This window comes from Canis lupus, chromosome 15, assembly GCF_011100685.1.
Source record: "Canis lupus familiaris isolate Mischka breed German Shepherd chromosome 15, alternate assembly UU_Cfam_GSD_1.0, whole genome shotgun sequence".
Classification (NCBI taxonomy): domain Eukaryota; kingdom Metazoa; phylum Chordata; class Mammalia; order Carnivora; family Canidae; genus Canis; species Canis lupus.
In genome coordinates, this window is record NC_049236.1 from 45,700,774 (window position 1) to 45,718,548 (window position 17,775).

General features: G+C 39.0%; 2 long non-coding RNA genes across 4 annotated transcripts in view; one reads left to right on the forward strand and one right to left on the reverse strand.

Annotated features, from left to right (window-relative positions):
- LOC111090082 overlaps positions 1–17,775 on the reverse strand; it is a 246,039-nt gene that overhangs the window by 54,588 nt on the left and 173,676 nt on the right. Inside the window, exon 1 of one of the 3 annotated variants that reach the window (XR_005370836.1) lies at positions 3,636–4,021. The exons of the other annotated variants lie outside the window; for them this stretch is intronic. This is a non-coding gene — a long non-coding RNA (uncharacterized LOC111090082). Of the gene's footprint in view, positions 1–3,635; positions 4,022–17,775 lie in introns of those variants that run through there. 3 annotated transcript variants of the gene reach the window in all.
- On the forward strand, positions 4,469–6,040 carry LOC102155670. Its single transcript, XR_005370833.1, has 3 exons — positions 4,469–4,705; positions 4,931–5,019; positions 5,875–6,040. It is a non-coding gene; the product is annotated as an uncharacterized LOC102155670 (long non-coding RNA).

Consider the following 17,775-nt stretch of genomic DNA (forward strand, 5'->3'; position numbering starts at 1 on the left):
ATGATGAAATATTAAGACAACAAATACAAATTAATTTAGTCTGAATGAGATATATTTTATATTAAAATGTCATATAAGGAAGGCTCTCAAAATATGGGGGATTAAAAATTTTAGTCAAGAGAATTCTATTAATTAATTTAATTTCTTTTCCTGTGCATTTGAAAAAAGATCTCTGCCATCAAATTTCAATCGTGAAACCTCATGGTCCAGCTTATGGAGCAGGGTCTAAAAACCATTGCCCTATCATAATATTGTTCACAGGCAAAACGCAAGTTTATTTAAATCATTCATATTTAGGGGCTGTTACCCAGCCACAATGCTGAGAGTTGCTTGTACTAAAATGTCCTTAGCAAGAGAGTTGCACATTTAGGTAAAGAGTTTTGAAGAAATCAGCTTTACTAGGTACATTGTGCTTCATTTTACTGATTTCAAATATATTGAGGAATTGGACTTACATTCTCAGTAGTGTCTGTTAACCTTGAAGTTTTGTGATTTTACATTAAATGGCTTAGGTTACTGGATTACCTGGTAATTTGAAAAATGTTTCACATTTTGATCAGCTGAAGGTTCAAGGGCTGTTTGCAATCCCATTTCCATAAGCAACCTGAGGGTCCGACTCCTTGGAAAAGTGTGTCTCTCAGAAATCTCTTAAGGCCTCATAATAAGAATAGATTAGGTAGCAGTCAGTGAAAAACCTCTACATGCTAGAATCCTAAGAAAACCTTTCAGGAAAGGTCTTTTTCATCTTTTGATAATTGCAAAGCAGGTAGGCCATTACTGGAGGCAAAAACACCCTCTGCAGACTCTTTTTCAGCCAGGACAATATGGAAACTGATGTCAGGGATCAAAATATTTGCAGAAAATTGACTTTCTGTAGACTTTAAATTTGTAGACTTTACAATTGGTATTTAAAATGTAAGTGCAATAACAGATATTTTATAACCATTCAAACTAATTGTTATCAACATGTTTGTAAGCAGTGCCCCTGCCAGGCCTGATCTCAGGTGTACCCGGATCCTTAACCATTGCTGTGGGAAGAACTTGAGGGAGACTCGGGTTTGGATTTGGGGGCTGTGCCAGTTGACAAGCTGTGCAGAATAGAAGCTTGGGCAGGTTACTTAAATTTTTTTTAGCTCTCGCAATTGTAAACCGGAGATGATGATACGGGGTAATAGTATGGGAGGAAACACCTATCACTATGATCAGTGTGTTTCCTTTCTCCTCCCTACGATCCCCGTCACTTTCTCCCATCGGTGGCAGCATCTATGAGTAAACACAAGGCACTGGGTTCCTCCAAAGGAATTTGCACTCTTACCATTCCTTCCACATTCCTGCTTGCTCTTGTAATGTGTTTGACACATTACAGTTAATAAAATTCTGAATTAATGTTCTGTTTTATATGCAAGACATGGTGCTTCCCTCATTCTTCATAATCTTGATTTTTTAAAAAGATTTTTATTTATTTCTTTGAGACAGAGAGAGAGAGAGAGAGAGCACAAGCAGGGAGGAGGAGCAGAGGGAGAGAAAGAAGCAGTCTTCCCACAGAGCAAGGAGCCTGATGTGGGGTTCCATGAAGGGCTTGAATCTCAGGGCCCCTGGATCATGACCTGAGAGGAAGGCTGATGCTTAACTGACTGAGCCACCCAAGTGCCCCATAATATTCAAGACATGGTCATACTGGAATGATTGCTTATCTCCTTCCAAGGAATTCAGCACTCTGTCTATTTTAAGATCTGTATAACATTCCTTAAAGATGAATTTATGGGCAGAAGCACTAACCAAGGAAGAATCACTGAAGAGTTGCAAAGCTGGTTTCCTGTGTCCATAGCCCCTCTTCATCCCATCCATGGCCACACTCAGTATGGTTGCATTCCTTCCCTCGTCCTCTGCCCATCTTGACCAGACATTTTATACTATCATTTTTCCCTGAGGTACAGTGTGGGATAAAAAGCTTTGTCTCCACTAAAATAATTTCAGGGGGTGGAGGAGAACAGATTTGGGGGTATCAGGCTCAGTGCTTCCCTCCTCCCCCAGAGCTCAAGTGTGTGGCCAGGATTTCTATTCACCTGCCACAGGCAGGACCCTCTCCATCCTGCCTTTTCATACTGTAAAATGGTTACATAGTTCCGAGTGGGGCAGCTTCTTCATTCTTTCATTATGAATGCTTCATAGACTGATTAATTCTCAACGCATCCACTTCAGGTGACAAATCCTGCCCTCCATTATTTTCCAACCATCCTTTAAAAAGAATGGTGCCAGACCTACCTTGAACTTTGGTTATGAGGAAAATTAAAACTTCTGATTTCATATGTATGTTTGATTTTCCTTGAAATATATTTTCAATTTGATAAACTATGTAAGGCTTCATTTATATCACTTTGATTTTTTTCACAAAGAAAAAATATATGTAATATAATATAGCTATATATAGAGAGAGACAGCACATACTTTACCTTTGTCCCCTCAATGCACACATAAAAGTATTTGTAATCTCAGTAGCATTGGATATAATGAGTAAGAGCAGCTCTGTGCCTGCTGCTTGTCATTTTCTTTGTAACGTCAATCATTTTTGCCTTTATTTATAAATTTGGGTTAATGTTTGCGATTAATGAGCAACTGAAGTGTTTCACTTAAAACCAGTAGGCTGTGGAAGTAGATGAATTAAATGTATGTAACCTATACATTTATGTATGTAACCTCTATGTATGTAACCTCTATGTAACCTCTTCGTGTTTCTGAATGATTTATGATTGATGTATAAATAGTGTCAGAACATTTTAGTTTAAATCTAGAAGTATATTTCTGTGATGAATGCCTTGAAATAAGAAAAGTGCTTGGGTGGTCATGTCTCATTCTAATATGTTAATTACATGTATAAAATATGAATCAGGAGAAGAAATTATTTTAGGGGTAATCAGGAAAAACAATGCATCAAAAAAGACGGCATTTGAAAGACTATTATGGAGTTCTCGGGAAGCAAATGTTAAAATTATCATTATTGTTACTATTATCACTATTCAGTTATGAACATTTCAACTATGGTACACCATGCTATTACCCGAAATATATTCAGGTCAGCGATTCCCACATGTTAGTAAAAAAACACCTTTGTGTTCATATGTATTAGGAAGCCAAATAAGAACGGGATCCGGCACTTTGTCTCAATATCAATTATTATTAGATTCTAATTATTTCACTTATGAACTTTAAAAGCTCCTTGCAATCACTTCAAAGTACCAATCTATGGGCCCGAGTGAGTTTTCATGCGAAGTACAGTTCGTTTCTAACAGAAACTATCCAATAATAAACAGATGTCTCATGACCTCTGATAAAAAAGCTTACATTTTCAAAAGAAGGGGGGCTGGTGTTTCATAAGCCCTAAAATAACAGTTGGGTCCCTTAAATCTTGAATTTTCAATCTAAATTTGAGTGGGTTCAGACTCTTGTTAAGAAGCAGTTGCTGAAAACTCATTTCCTTGGGCACCTCCCCACTCCTACCCTCAGCCACCTTCGAAATAGTTGAAGTTTAACACACACACACACACACACACACACACACACACACACACACACCCCTACCCCCGCCCCGGGCAGGGCACACCGAGGATCAGCCCGTTTGCTCTGGCAGAGCGCACCTGCTACTCCTGAGGCCCGAGGCCCGGGCTGCGGCCGGTTGTTATCTCCGGGAGCAAATGAGCGGACCCAGGGCCAATTCACAGCCCATCAGCGAATGGCAGAGGGCGTTAAATCATGAACAAAGAAGCTCCGCGGGATTCCACCAGCATATATATTTTTAGATATTTCAGAACGTCATTTGTTATTAATTAAGAGGCTGTTGAAATTACCCCTCTCCCGCGTTCAGATGGTTGCTTATTTGCTCCTCGTAAGACTGTGGAGATGGAGGTTTAATCAAAAGACCTTGTGATGAGCGCCTTGTCAGAGCACAAACATTTTGAAATCCCAATGAAAATGCAGTTTAATGCATCCAGTGAAATTGCCTGGGAGGAAATAGTGAATACAGCTTTTCTTAAAGCCTTTCCCCTCAGGCCATTCACTAAGAAACTGGTCACTAACTGCTGGTAACAACCCATTTTGGAGGGATTATTGCTATTATTGGCATTCTGTGGTTTATGGCAACATTTTGTTCGAGACGTTAGAAATGATAGTGCAGCCGGACCTGGTACTTCAGAGAAACCCGTCCCTTCTTCCCTTGCGGTTAATGGCCTTTTTTTTTCTTACTCCAATCTAAATGTGCGGAGGCTGAGCTGCACCGCTGAGTTTATGATCTGCTACATTTCTTGTGGCTCTAAGAAATATGCTTTACACCGGAGTCAGCATTCAAATCAATGGAGCAAAAATATAACATTTATTGTTAGTAAAATTGAATCATGCTGGAAAGGCTGAATGAAGGCTTGACTTAAACCGGCTGTTAGAGATCCTTGCACTTGCCACGAGCGCTTTCCGGATGACACGCAGCCAGCGGCCCCTCCCCCTGCTGCCACCAACTGCTCGCAGAGCGGGCACCTAGGCCGTGCCAGGGCCAGGCGCCCAGTGACAACTCAGACTTGGGAAGGAGGCAGCGCTGGGGGAGGGCAGGCAAACACCACACAATGCAAGAAAAGTTCTCGAGAGTTTCAAAAATATTTCTTTTGTTCACTTCAGATGGCAGAAACAAGTCAGAACCCTGGCAGTTTAAAGCCATAAGGTGTATTAGTGAGACCGAATGCAGATTAGGGATATGTTATTTGCATGGGAGACAGAGTTTGGGGTTTTTTGTGGATTTTTTTTTTTTGCCTTTTTGGGGTCCGTTTTTCCTTCCATCTTTTAATTACAAAAAAAGGGGGAAGATCAGAGCGTATCATTAGCTCTGCTTCTTAGTGAACCTGACTTTTCTCAAGAAATTTACATCTTTCTCTCATTTTCTGTTAAGGTTTCTTCCCCTGTTTTCTCACCTACAGAATTATAATGAGGTAGAGTGAATGAGATCTATGGGGAGAGCGCTGGACCCAGAGACTAAAGGTAAAAGGATGATTGATGGTATGAGATTACCATAAAAGTACAATCAGGATCAGATTTTAAAATGAATTTTTAAGCAGCCTAAGAGATACTCTTTGATTTGCAGTCTGGTGGAATGGATAATGTCTCATTCAGTGGATAAAGTTTCTTACTGTGTGACTTGAGCTTTTTCTGATCTTTCTGACTGGGAGTAAAATGGAACCAAAGCCTAAAGTGGTTTTTAATGCAGAAAATATCAAACACAATATTCTTAATGTCAAAACCTGGGCATAGCAGGTGAGGAAAGAAAAATAAATAGAAGAATATTGCTGGTAGTGTTATTGTATTAGGCTCTCCTCTCACTGGCAAATGGGGTTAAAACATACATTTTTTAAAGGGCAAACTTGTTTACATATTGAAAAAAAAATAAAAGTTTAGGCTGGTGTCAGATTTTAGTCTTTCTTAGGTGTGGAAAATGTTTCAACTAAAATATTAAAGCAAAATGTATATCATGGGCCCTATGTTTTCCCAGATGCTTTTAAAAAATTTAAATATACTTTTTATTTTAGAATGATTTTCAATTTAGAGAAAAGTTGCAAAGATATCAGCCAGTTCCCACATACCCCTCATCCACTTTCTCCTATCGTTAATATCTGACATTATTATCAGGGTTGAGAGATTTAGCTGATGAAGTACTGGACACCCAGTTACGTTTGAATTTCAGATGACGACAAATCATTTTTTAGTGTGTATCTGTCCCACAGCAACCGTAATCGCTATTATACATTTGCCATAACCAAGGAATCCATATCAGTTAACTAAACTCTGCACTTGATTACAATTTCACCAGTTTTTCCTAATGTGTCATTTCTGTTCTAGGATCCCAATCGGGATACCACTTTACGCTTAATCATCATGTCTCCACAGGCTCCTCTGATCTGCGACAGTTTCTCAGACTTCTCATTTGCTCTTAAACACAGTACAGAATGAGATAAAATATTAATTGATAATCTAATAATATTAATAAACACTCATATGTACTCAAGAGTCCAGTTTTTTCAATTAATGAATTTCCAAAGCAATTTAACTTCTAAATCATCTTAATGGTCTGCATATCTAGTGCTCCCCGTATGAGATTGTCAAACAGTAATAAATCCTAATTATAAACCAGGAATTTTTATTTATAACATTAAGTGGAAAAAGAGATAGCAGCAACTTGCAAACATGCCCAGGCTCACTGTCCTATTGGAAATACTGTGTTCTACCGAACATTAGCATTATCGAGGTCCTCGAATATAAAAACAATGACTAAAAACTGTCACGGTATGTGCTATTTCACTCAGTTTATACTTTCATTTCATCAATCTTTTCCATAATAATAGGCATGCTTCTAAGAAAAGATTCTGGAAAGATGCTAATTCCTTTTCATCGTAAACTTTGTTCATAGCTAGCCATGTACGTATAAAGATTTATTTTTATTTTGATTATTTCGGAATCTTTCCAAGAAGGTTAAAAGAGAAGATAAAAAGGTAGATAGCTAATCAACCTAGCAGAAACCCTTTGGAGCTTGCAGCTTTATAATTTAGGTCGATCTTCATTAGGTTAAAACCCCCTGCTTTAAAACCGTTAAACATTATGGGAATCTTTAACATTTCAGACAGTTGCTTCTTGTGACAGTTTCCATTTCTTCCCCCCTGCTGACAGTTTCTATAATGACTTTAATCATAGAGTCTGGAAACGGAACCGGCTATTGAATAGCAACAAACTCAGTGGTCAATGTCTATGTCATTTTTCTGGGAGCAGGACTTTCTGAGCATCAAGGAGCTAATACTCAGAGCCTCCTGGAAAAGTGCTAAGTGCATTAACTCTCTGTCAATCACATCCGTAACATGTGGGCCAAATTATTGCTATTTGGCTCAAGACATTCCATTGAAACTTATTTGTGTGGTATTCGTATCTGTGTACCGTATATAACTAATGATGATTGTTTATGGAAAGGTGCCTGTCCAATTATTTTTGAAGAAACACAAGAATGCAGAATGACTGGAAGCATCAGGTTTTTGCCAGAGAATGCCTCAGGTAAGAGGAGAATGGCTAGAGGCTATAAGGAATCACAAGAGACAAGTCAGAGTCGTAAATTGGGAAACTGACATATCTCATCTAATATACTTGCTAACTAGGCCTTTAAAAACCTTGACATTTAACTAAGTTTGTGGAAAAGTTATGGGGTTTTGTCCTTTTCTATTGGCTCTAACTCATTAATCCAGTGAATTAAGGTGTTTATCATCGTTACCGATATTAGCAGATAAGGGAGGCAACTGTTTAGAGAGGCAGGGAAGCTTCTCGCCGCTGAGCAGCTGTTTACGCTGACTGTGCCTGTTTCAAAGTCAAGTCAGTCAAAAATGATACTTCAAGTTATTTACCCTTTTGGTACTTCAGGGCTTGAAATGGCATGAAAGGAGCCTTTCATTTGGCAGAGGCATTTAAATAAAGCTTTCGAAAGGCTGATGTGTTTGGAAGAAGGTGGGCTCCTTACTGAAATAAACAAGTTTCTAGGGATTTTAAGAAAATAGGAAAGAAATGAAAACTTTCCAGTGAATGTTGTCTACTTCAATATCTGATTTTGATCAAATTTATATTATTTAAGGGCATAGCAATGGCCCATGGCAAGATAATCTTTGGCTTCTTATGTTAATGTTCCTGAAGTAGGCTGAACTTTACCATAAGGTATTTTTTTAAACTCCAGAAACATCAAGAAACAAGACAAAAGACACACCATTTATAATCAGAAAGCTGCACGGTTTCCCAAAAAGGCAGAGGGAAGCTACTGTTCACAAAGCGGATAGTAAATTAGTTGAGCTTTTTATTCACTATTTTGTTAAATGTATGTTTAAAAAAAATCATTAAACTGAAATGCTTCAAAAAGAGGTTTTGGCGTTTGCCTCTATCAAACAGTTGTCACCAAAATCAAATTTAAAAAGCTACCTCTTTTTTTTTTTTATTAAATAACTGCAAGGCTCACATTTTCAATTTATTTATAAAAAGCAGATGATAAAGACATCTAGAGATACTTTAGAAAATGTTGAGGAAAGGCCACCTAACAATTAGTATGTGGACACTATTACTTGGAAACCTTAAGAAATTATTTTAACTCTTTTTCAAGTTACTAAAAAACTATATGTGTATGTTTCCTTTTTCAACAACTATTTATGAATTATGGAGATTTGTTTCTTTTTAAATTTTTAAAGTAAAGATAAAAATGCTTCACTACTTGCTTCTGGAATTACTATTAACAATTTATAGCTTTGTGAATTTATTGGTCATATGAAAAATAATTCAAAACCTATTTTAAGAGATATTATCAAATTATGTATACCAGTTCCTTCCTTTTTGGTTAATTCTTGTCAACAATATATAGAGCCACTATTCATTTAGTATTTTGTATGAAGTTAGCATAACATTAGTTTCTTGGGAGAAAATATGAAAGAAGTTTAAGACATAGCCTTTACCTTCAAGGGAGTTCTAATTTTATACTGATGACAAGTTAAACACATACAGAAATAAAAAGCATAGGGTAACAACGTAAGATAATATGTAGTGATTAATAAAGACCTTTTGTAATACAGAATAAAATGCCATGTTATGTGGATTAAGAAAAATAAAAAGGCATGCTAAAGCAGCGCAAGGAAGTCAGAGAATGTCTGTGTAGAGACCCAAAAGTTGTGGGGTGAGGGCTGTGACATCCATGAGTGATAAATTAGGAGTGGCATGTTTTGAAAACATGATATTTGCCTTATTTGGTGATTAATCTGAAAGCTATAGAGCTGGAGAGAGATGCTGACACATTTGAACAGCCTGCTCCAAAGCTAGAAAGGAAATTAGACACAGCAGTAGTTCATGGAATTAACTAAGAAGTTCACAGGGTGGTGGGTTATCTTTGACAAAGAAGGTAGCATTGGAAGAGGGGATGTTCAGTACACACGGTGTCCTATGCGTACAAATATCTGTCATGTAAGGCAAGTTATTTAAACTTTCTACACCTGAGTTTCCTTATCTGTTACATGGACTTAGTAATAGTGCTAATCTCATCAATTTTTGTTTGTAGTAAGTGACCAAAAAAAATCCAAAAAACAAAAAAAAAAACACAAAACCCCAAATACACCAGTGATACATATTCTGTAGGGCTGTGGTGGGAATGAGATAGGATGATACAGTCATTTCCCCCTTATCCACAGGGGATATGATGTTTCAATACCTCCAGTAGATGCCTGAAACCATGAATAGTACCAAACCCTACATACACTATACTTTTTCCTATACCATTATACCTATGATAAAATTTAAGTTATATATTAGGCATAGTAAGAGGCTAACAATTATTACTAAGATAGAACAATTATAATAATATACTGTAATAAAGCTTATGTGAATGTGGTGTCTCTCTCTCTCTAAGTATCTTATTGTACTGTACTTACCCTTCTTCTGAGGATGTGAAATGATAAAATGCCTACAGGCTGAGGTGTAGCGGGGTGAATGATGCGGGCTTTGTGATGCTAGTTTTAGGCTACTATGGTTGTGCTGACATTACGTCAGGAGAAGGGTCGTCTGCTTTGGGGCTGCAGTTGACAGGAGATAACCAAAAGTGCAGAAAGTGAAACTGCAGGTAATGGGGGGGGCTGGTGGAGGTACTGCATGTACAAAGCACACTAGAGGTTGGAATCAGAGACTAGAAGGTGTCAAGTAGGCTGTGGCAGCTGGTTTTAGCCTATGTCTGTAAGGGACTGGGTTGGTAAATCTGAAGCTGAATTTGGACAGCTTGTTTATATCTTGTCTATAAAGTGAGTCAATAGGTAGTAACTCAGAAATTGGGAAATGTCCTAATGGGATGTTGTGGGGTTTCTTTTTAAAGATTTAATTTATTTATTCATGAGAGAGGGAGAGAGGCACAGACATAAGCAGAGGGAGAAGCAGGCTCCAATCCATGCAGGGAGCCGGACGCGGGACTAGATGGTCTCCAGGACCATGCCTTGGGCTGAAGGCAGCTCTAAACCGCTGAGCCACCCGGGCTGCCTGGATGTTGTGTTTTTACGCATTGCCTTTAGCAGGGGCAAACCCCTGTGGAGATGGATGAGGTTGTTCTTCATCCTGCGGTAGAAAATGAGAGCCCAAGCATTAGGATTTAGATGATGTGGGATAACTGCCTCTCTGTTCAGAACTGGAGAAGAAGTTTGGAACCAGTACAAGACACATTTGCAAAAAGGTCTTACTACCAACATGAACTGCAGCAACATGTTGGACAATTGGAGCTGGAACAGCAGTACATTGTAGGAGCTAGGGCCTCAGAATGCTAAACCTGAGGATTCTGAAAACAATCATCTAATAATCAATTTTAAGTCCTCTGTATATTATTCCATTTTGTTCCCCAAAACTATCATAAGAATCTCACTAAGACATTACATTTCAGTCTTCCCTATGACAGTAGGGAAATATGGGAAGCGTCTGAGCCTACACTTGAGACAAAGCTGTGCCAGGGAGATTAGCAACAGGCGCTTGAGTGAAACAAGTCTTGGGCAAGAAAAGGAGACCTGCAGAAAAGCCTAGGAGTGGTTCCAAACCCAGACCCATATGGCCCATATCCGAATCTAGGGACAAGAAGAATTTCTCATGGTTCCAAGAAGTTCATGGAAGGAAACCTGGTAAAGTTGCTGGACATCTAATAGTGACAAGGGATACAGACCCATGTTATTGAGATTTGGCTATTAATAGGGTTGTTATCTTGTGGTCTACTGATGGACGGAGCATCTGGGTTTTACAGTATTGTTGTGAGGTTGAAATGAAATTTAAAAATGAATGAAATGTCTTAGCATTACATCTAGCTTTTAATAGATTCACAGTATCTGTTGAAGTTGACAATATTATTAACTCTAGGATGTCACGTCAGGATATTATGTAAGGGCACAGGCACAGAGGATCATGTAAGATGTATTCTGTAAGCAAGTCTTGTGGGTAATTGGGCTCTTACATCTGCGAACACTAAATATACCACCACATACGCAGCCAGACCAAGGAATGACTAGAAGGCCATTCTCTACGTGTCACTTTTCCAAATATGGACAAAGTTGTGGGCACCCGGAAGTATACTATTCTTTTATAAAATGACAAATCACAAATAATTCAACAGAGCCACTTCAGAAGGTCAAGGGTCTGTGGGAGCAGGTGCAAGCCTCAAATGGTGAATGCACTGAGGCAGTGGCAGCTCTGTGGGAGTTTGTCCATTTTTCTTTCATAAGACCACCAGACCCCCAGTGAGCAGGTGGGCAGTCTAATAAACTGATAAACTCCACCATAATCTTTTTCTTTAAACTCCACCATAATCTTTTTCTTTTATTCTTTTTTTATTCTTTCACTTAAGGGGGAGGTAGCCATTTGACAAAAACCCAGGCCCCAGTGAAATATGTGTCGGGAGCAATCTTCTATGACTAAAGGCATCTTCCTATATGATAAACAATTGTCCTTGGATCCCTGGCACCATGATGGAGAGTGGGCTGGGACTTGGCAGGTGACATAGGCAGTACTGATGACAGGAATCTCATATGAAACAGAAGGCAGAGTTGACTTAAGGAACTGAATGGATGTGTAGCCAGTAGAAACCAAGATATAGGAGGAAGGATGGGCAGCAGATGGGAGACACAGCACCAGCTTCTGAACATGCTACACATACCCATGAGGTTTACCAGCAGACCCAGCAGGTGGCAGTGTCTCCAACCATCAGGGTGGCCCTGCTCCCCTCGCCTACCTGGACTACCTACCTCAGCTACAACTGGGCTAGCTGGGCCAGAATATATGAAGCAGTCTGATAATCCTAACAACCAGCATTTGTCAAGAAACATTTATGTACAGGGCCAGTTAAAAGTTCTTACATGCATTAACCAATAAACCCCACAGTAACTGTGTATAACAGGCAGTGTCATTATCCCAGGCACAGTTCAGCCTCAGAGCCTTTGCATTCGAAGTTTTCTCTGAAAGGAACACGAGTTACATGCATGACTTATTCTTGACTGCATTCAGACACATGGTCAACGGTCATCTCCTAAGAGAAGACTATTTGATTACTCCATCTAAAATAATCCACCTCACTCTTTATTCTCTTACCTTGCTTTATTTTTCTGCATAGCTCTTATCTCTTCAACAGGACACATTCATTTTTGTGCATTATCTCTTTCCCCTCTAGAACTTAAGTTCCATGGTGGCAGGCAACTTACCTAATTCACTTATGGCTGTGTCCTCAGCTCCCAAATAGTGCCTTCCAGAGAAGCAGCACAATAGGTACTTGTGGAATGATGAGGTTTCACTTTACAAGGAAGATCATGAATTCCAGGGAGTTTAAGCAAATTGCTCAAATTCTCTGACTGATATATACACAACTAAGCTTGGAATCCAGGCGGTACTGCTCCAAGACCCCAGCTCTTGACCTCTACCCTATATTGCCTCATGAGTATTTCATGACATCATCACCTGAGTCAGGAGGGAAAAAAAAGATGTACTGCAAGTAGGACAGCAGCCTGCGGGACACTGCTGTCCATAAACAAAGACTGGAAAGGATGGACACTACATCTGGCCTCCTTGATTCTCTCTTCCAGCCTGGGCCTCCACACATGAGGCTGGGAGGCCCTGGGGCTCCAGATTGGAGGGCAGCTTCCATCTACTTCTCACCCTCTCCTCCTGAGCATAGAGGATAGGAAGTTGGGCTAAGCTGCTCTGAAATCCTAGGTAGCAGTGATACCTTTATTGATGGAGAAAGAATGGTAGGGTCTCTGTTTGCTGGTGAATTTCTGCACAATAGTCTGGGGTCTTGGAATGCTCTGGTTAAAATGCTTACACCCCAATACTACTGGTTGAACTCAGATCACCCATGTGGAAGGCACCATGGTGCCTCAGGACACAGCAGGTTTTTGGAACTTTGTTAAGTCAAGTTTCCATCTTTATCTCTAGCTAACTATCTGGAATCTGAAGTCCTGGAATTTCGAGCTCTGGGTGTATCCTGGTCAAGTTATGAAAGTTCCAGAAGAAATAACTTAGTTATACTGGCAGGGAAAGAACCCTGGCATGCCTAGCCACTGTCATAGATGTGGTAGGACTAGGAAAGATACTCAGAGACTGACGTCCAAACAACTCTTTCATTAGTGGATACCCAATGTTTCGAGATCTAGAGCTTGGGTAGGACAGGACAGCTCCGCAGATTATGGTTCGTGGTGATCAAAGGAAGGAGTCAACACTGAGACTTAAATTTAAAACCAGGTAGATAGCAAGGGCTGGACAAGGGGCATAACTGAGGTCAACCAGCATAAGAGAAACCAGGTATTCTAGGCTGGGGCAAGAATATTCAGAACACAGGGCAAGAAGCAGAATCTAGAGACATTCCCTAAGCTATGGGTGTCACCCTATCCCCTTCATAGCACACTACTGGCCAGTTGGAGAGAGAGTCAGAGTCAGCTTGGGGAACACTGAAGTTACAGAGGGAAAAAAGGAAGGGAGTATCCCCATTTTTGTATACCAAAAGCTCCAAATATTTTGCAGTCTCTGCTTTGCATAGGTTACTACATTCTTTCATTAATTCAACAATTATTTATTCAGAGCCTGCTGTACCAGATGCTGAAGTAATTTATGGCTGAAAAAGCCACAAGTGGTTTTTTTCAGCATTTATACAACTCTTTCAAAGATAAAAACCTGCTTGTCAAACATCCACCCCATATTATCCTGTCCAATGACTGGTTTCTTTTAATATTTAAAAACCTTCAAAAATAGAGAATGATCCTTTTGATTTGCTAGAAATTCAGCAAAATATGTTTGAAAAGTTAATGTGAAACTGACTTTTTTTATACTGAAAGGCAATAATTTCTGCTTAGATGTGACCTACAAGTCCATCAATCCAGGCTAGAGCTATTAACGTGTATATTTTCAAAAAGATCACTCAAAACACTCTTTAGGTTTACCAGCTGGTTTCCCGTAAGCTTTTTTACCCTGTTCTTTTTGTGTTGTTTGCCATTTGAATCTCTTATTACAACTTCTCTGAAGGGCCTATGGATCAACTCTAAAAAAATGTTGATTCTCTATTAACTATAGGTCCACATGGTTGCACACTCAAAGGACACAGAGTCCTTCAAATAAAAGAAGAAAGAGCAAATTATTCACCTTGGGGATGACTATTAATAGACTGAGTGCCTAATTAGTTCTGTGTGTGAGAATACAGGTTGAAGAACACAACTTTAAATTTCAGAGGTTACAGTCCTTCCAGGTTGTCTCAGGAAATTTAACTAAAAAAGTAAGGCATTTGAATCAAATTTAGAGACTATGTAGAGGCTAAAGCTGGGGAAAAATTAAATAAAATAAAATACTAATACTAATACTAATAATAAAAATTTCAGGCCAAAAGAGCAATTGACAGCACTAGCTCCAACTCATTATGAAAGACTCAAAAGTGGCCACAGAGTATCTGGTAGACCCAGAAGAACAAGCAGCTATATACCACCAGCAAGTATTTTTTAGGTATTCAATAAAGGGTTCATATTTACTTAGGCATTTAATGAAAGCATTGATAATGATAAACATGTGGAAATTCTTCCCCCTAACACTTTCTACCTCTAATGCTTCTCAAATGTAACTAAATAATATCAAGAGTGGTTTGGAAAACTATGCTTATTTTTTTAAATAAATTTACTTTTTTAATTCAAACATAGTGACACACAATGTTACAGTAGTTTCAGGAGTACAACACAGTGTTTTTGCTACACTCGCAGTATAGTTTCCCGATGTCACCATACAGCACTGTTACAATATCAGTGGCTCTGCTCCTTATGTGGTGCCTTTTCATCCCCATGATTTATTCATTCCATATGTGGAAACCTGTGCCTCTCATTCTCCTGCACTCATTTTGCCCATCTCTTCACATCCCTCCCATCCATCACCCACTAGTTTGTTTTCTGTATTTATGGGACTGTTTCTGCTTTTGTTGTTCATGGGCTTTGTGTTTTAGTCCACATATAAGTTAAATCACAGGGTGGTTGTCTTTCTCTGGCTTATTTCACTTATTTCTCTGCCCACTAGGTCCATCCATGTTGTTGTTTTCATTAAAGCTATCACATGGGTTAAAACTTCATGTTCTACAATATACCAAAGTTTACGTTGTACTCTCCTTGCCTCTTATCTCCATAAAGTTATTGCACTAAATTATTCTCTCATGATTGAATGCCCCAATACAAGTGATACACAAATCCTACTGAAGCCATACTATGGTCTAACACACTAAAAAGGATGACATGAACAGGCTAAATGAATTTCCAAAAATTGTTAGAAGATAGTATTGGCAAAATCCAGCATAAAATCCATTAATCTTCACTTCTGAGCCATGAACATTGGCTGCCATGCCAATGTACAATTTAACATTGGCCCTAAACATTTTTTATTTTGACTCTGGGCAGAGGTCATGGTTCCTAAAGTCTTTTTTATTAACAATTAACAAGAAAATCATCTAGGATCACAAGGCCTACCTTTTTACAGTATGCCAAACAATCAGCCAAAAGTCACATGTCTCTCTGAGATATCCTTTGAATGAACTTGGTCACATCTTGGATTGTTAATAATGCAGCAGAACTGTTTGATAAGCAAGGACCATGATTAGAGGGAGGAGAAAGAAACTGAGAAGCACATTAGAGGCAAGAGATGTTTATTTTTTCATATTACAACAATGGTAAATATTATCAGGGTTCTTGTCAAACACAGCAGGTCTGGGAAGAGCAAAAAGGGGGATTATGAGGTTATAGAAGACTAAGGAAAGCAGATGTCAGTGATTCAGACCACGTTCTGTCCTCTTAGATCTGTACAAAGATCTACCTGCACTTTGCAGGTAAGATGTCCTTAAGGAACAAGGCTCCAGGCTGGCCCCAGACCTTGCACTGTTGGTCTGTGTTGTGTGACCGAAAGGGTTCCTTCTGGCCACAGTAGTCCCCTTTAGTAGAAAAGCCCTACAACCCCTAGGGCTCAACTTCTCTACCACGCTCACTGCTCCCTCCTTCTAGCCAGTCTGAGCTCCTTGCGGAGCCTCTACCCTCTTGCATCTGCCAAAAACATTCATTTCTTGAAAGAGCCCATTTCCCTTGGGAAGATCTGAATCTTCTATATTCCTTAGTCCTCCGAGTTACTAAATCCTTAAGGAAACATAATTCTTTCCCATCCTAGAGACATTCAGCCACAAGCAACTTCTTTTCATCTAACTTTGTTTTGGCTATTGTTGAGCTTCAAGCCCTGTTAATTTTGATGTATGTATTGTATGCCAGGCCTGTGCTAAGTCTCTTACAATGATTATATAATTTTATTTTATTTAATGCTTACGGAAACTCCTCTTACTAGGTTTTATTATCCTCATTGAACAGATGAGAAGTCTGAGGCCCAAAATAAAAACGATATAATCTCCCTAAAATCACAGAACTCAGGTATAGCCTCTTGATCCAAGATCTCAGATTCCAAAGACTATGTTGTCACTCTCTAATTCTATTACTTCTATTTCTAGATCTTTATTTTTCCTCAGAATAGTTGTCACTGACATCATATAACTCTTCACTTAGACTGTGACTCTGAACACTGTACTTAAACTATTTGTGCCTCATCTGTAAAAGGAGAATTATGATAGTATCTATCTTAAAAGAGGGTTGTGAGAATTAAGGGAGTTAATACATGTAAGATAATCAGAAAAATACTTGGTCAGTTAAAAGCATTATATAAGAATTGCTTATCATTAGTAGTACTAGTATAGAAATAATAGTAGCTACAGTAATAGTAGTAGTAGTAGCTATAATAGTAAGAATAGTAATAGTACATTTATTTGTTTGGGGGTTTTTCTGTCTTCTACATGAGCATATTAGCTTCTTAAGGATAGAAACTTTGTTTTGTTCACGACTGTATTCTCACTGCCAAAAACAGTGCCTAACAAAGTAAAGGCTTAATAATTATTTGTTCAATAAATACACAAAAATCTGCAAACCTTCATATTCCTTCTTCTCTGACTTTAGATATTTGGGCAGCTAAAATTCACAAGTGGCTGAACATAGTCTCCGATGTCAAGGCCGTACATACCTGGTCCAGCACCTCCATACGCCCAGATACAGAGGGGGCATCCTTTATATTGTTTGCTGTGGCTTATGAGGATGGCTTTCTTTCCTGGCATCTTCTTCCCATGGGCCTCCTGGATGACCACATCAGTCTCCATTCCCTCTGAGCTGTCCTTCCCTCTCCACCCCATAAAAATGAAACTGCCCTTAATACTACCTCCATAGGGCCTTCTCCCTGGTAGATGATACCTAATTATTCTCACAAACTAACATGCTCTTCAAATTTGCCCAATGTCCCTCACAAGTCTAAAATTCTATAAACTGATGGTGTGTGAGAGGATTTTTCCCAATTTTCTATGTGTGATAGTATTTGTTTATGGAAAATGTGCTAATATTTGCCCTCCATCTGGTAATGAATGCCCTCATCCAAAGGAGTAGCTTCAATGACAGAATTCAGACATGAAAGCTGACCTCATAGGAAAAAAAAAAAAAACCTGGTGCTGATGGATGGAGCCTTAAGAAAGCCCCAGTTACCATCACAGGATTTTGTAGAGCTAGTGCTCCTTGCTTTGTCCTGTCAGCTTCTCCTGACTTCATTAGAGGCACAGGGTGTCATTCCTGGCTGGGCAGGTTTGTAATTTAACTCCCTCTCTCCACTGAAAAGTAGCAGAGTCTC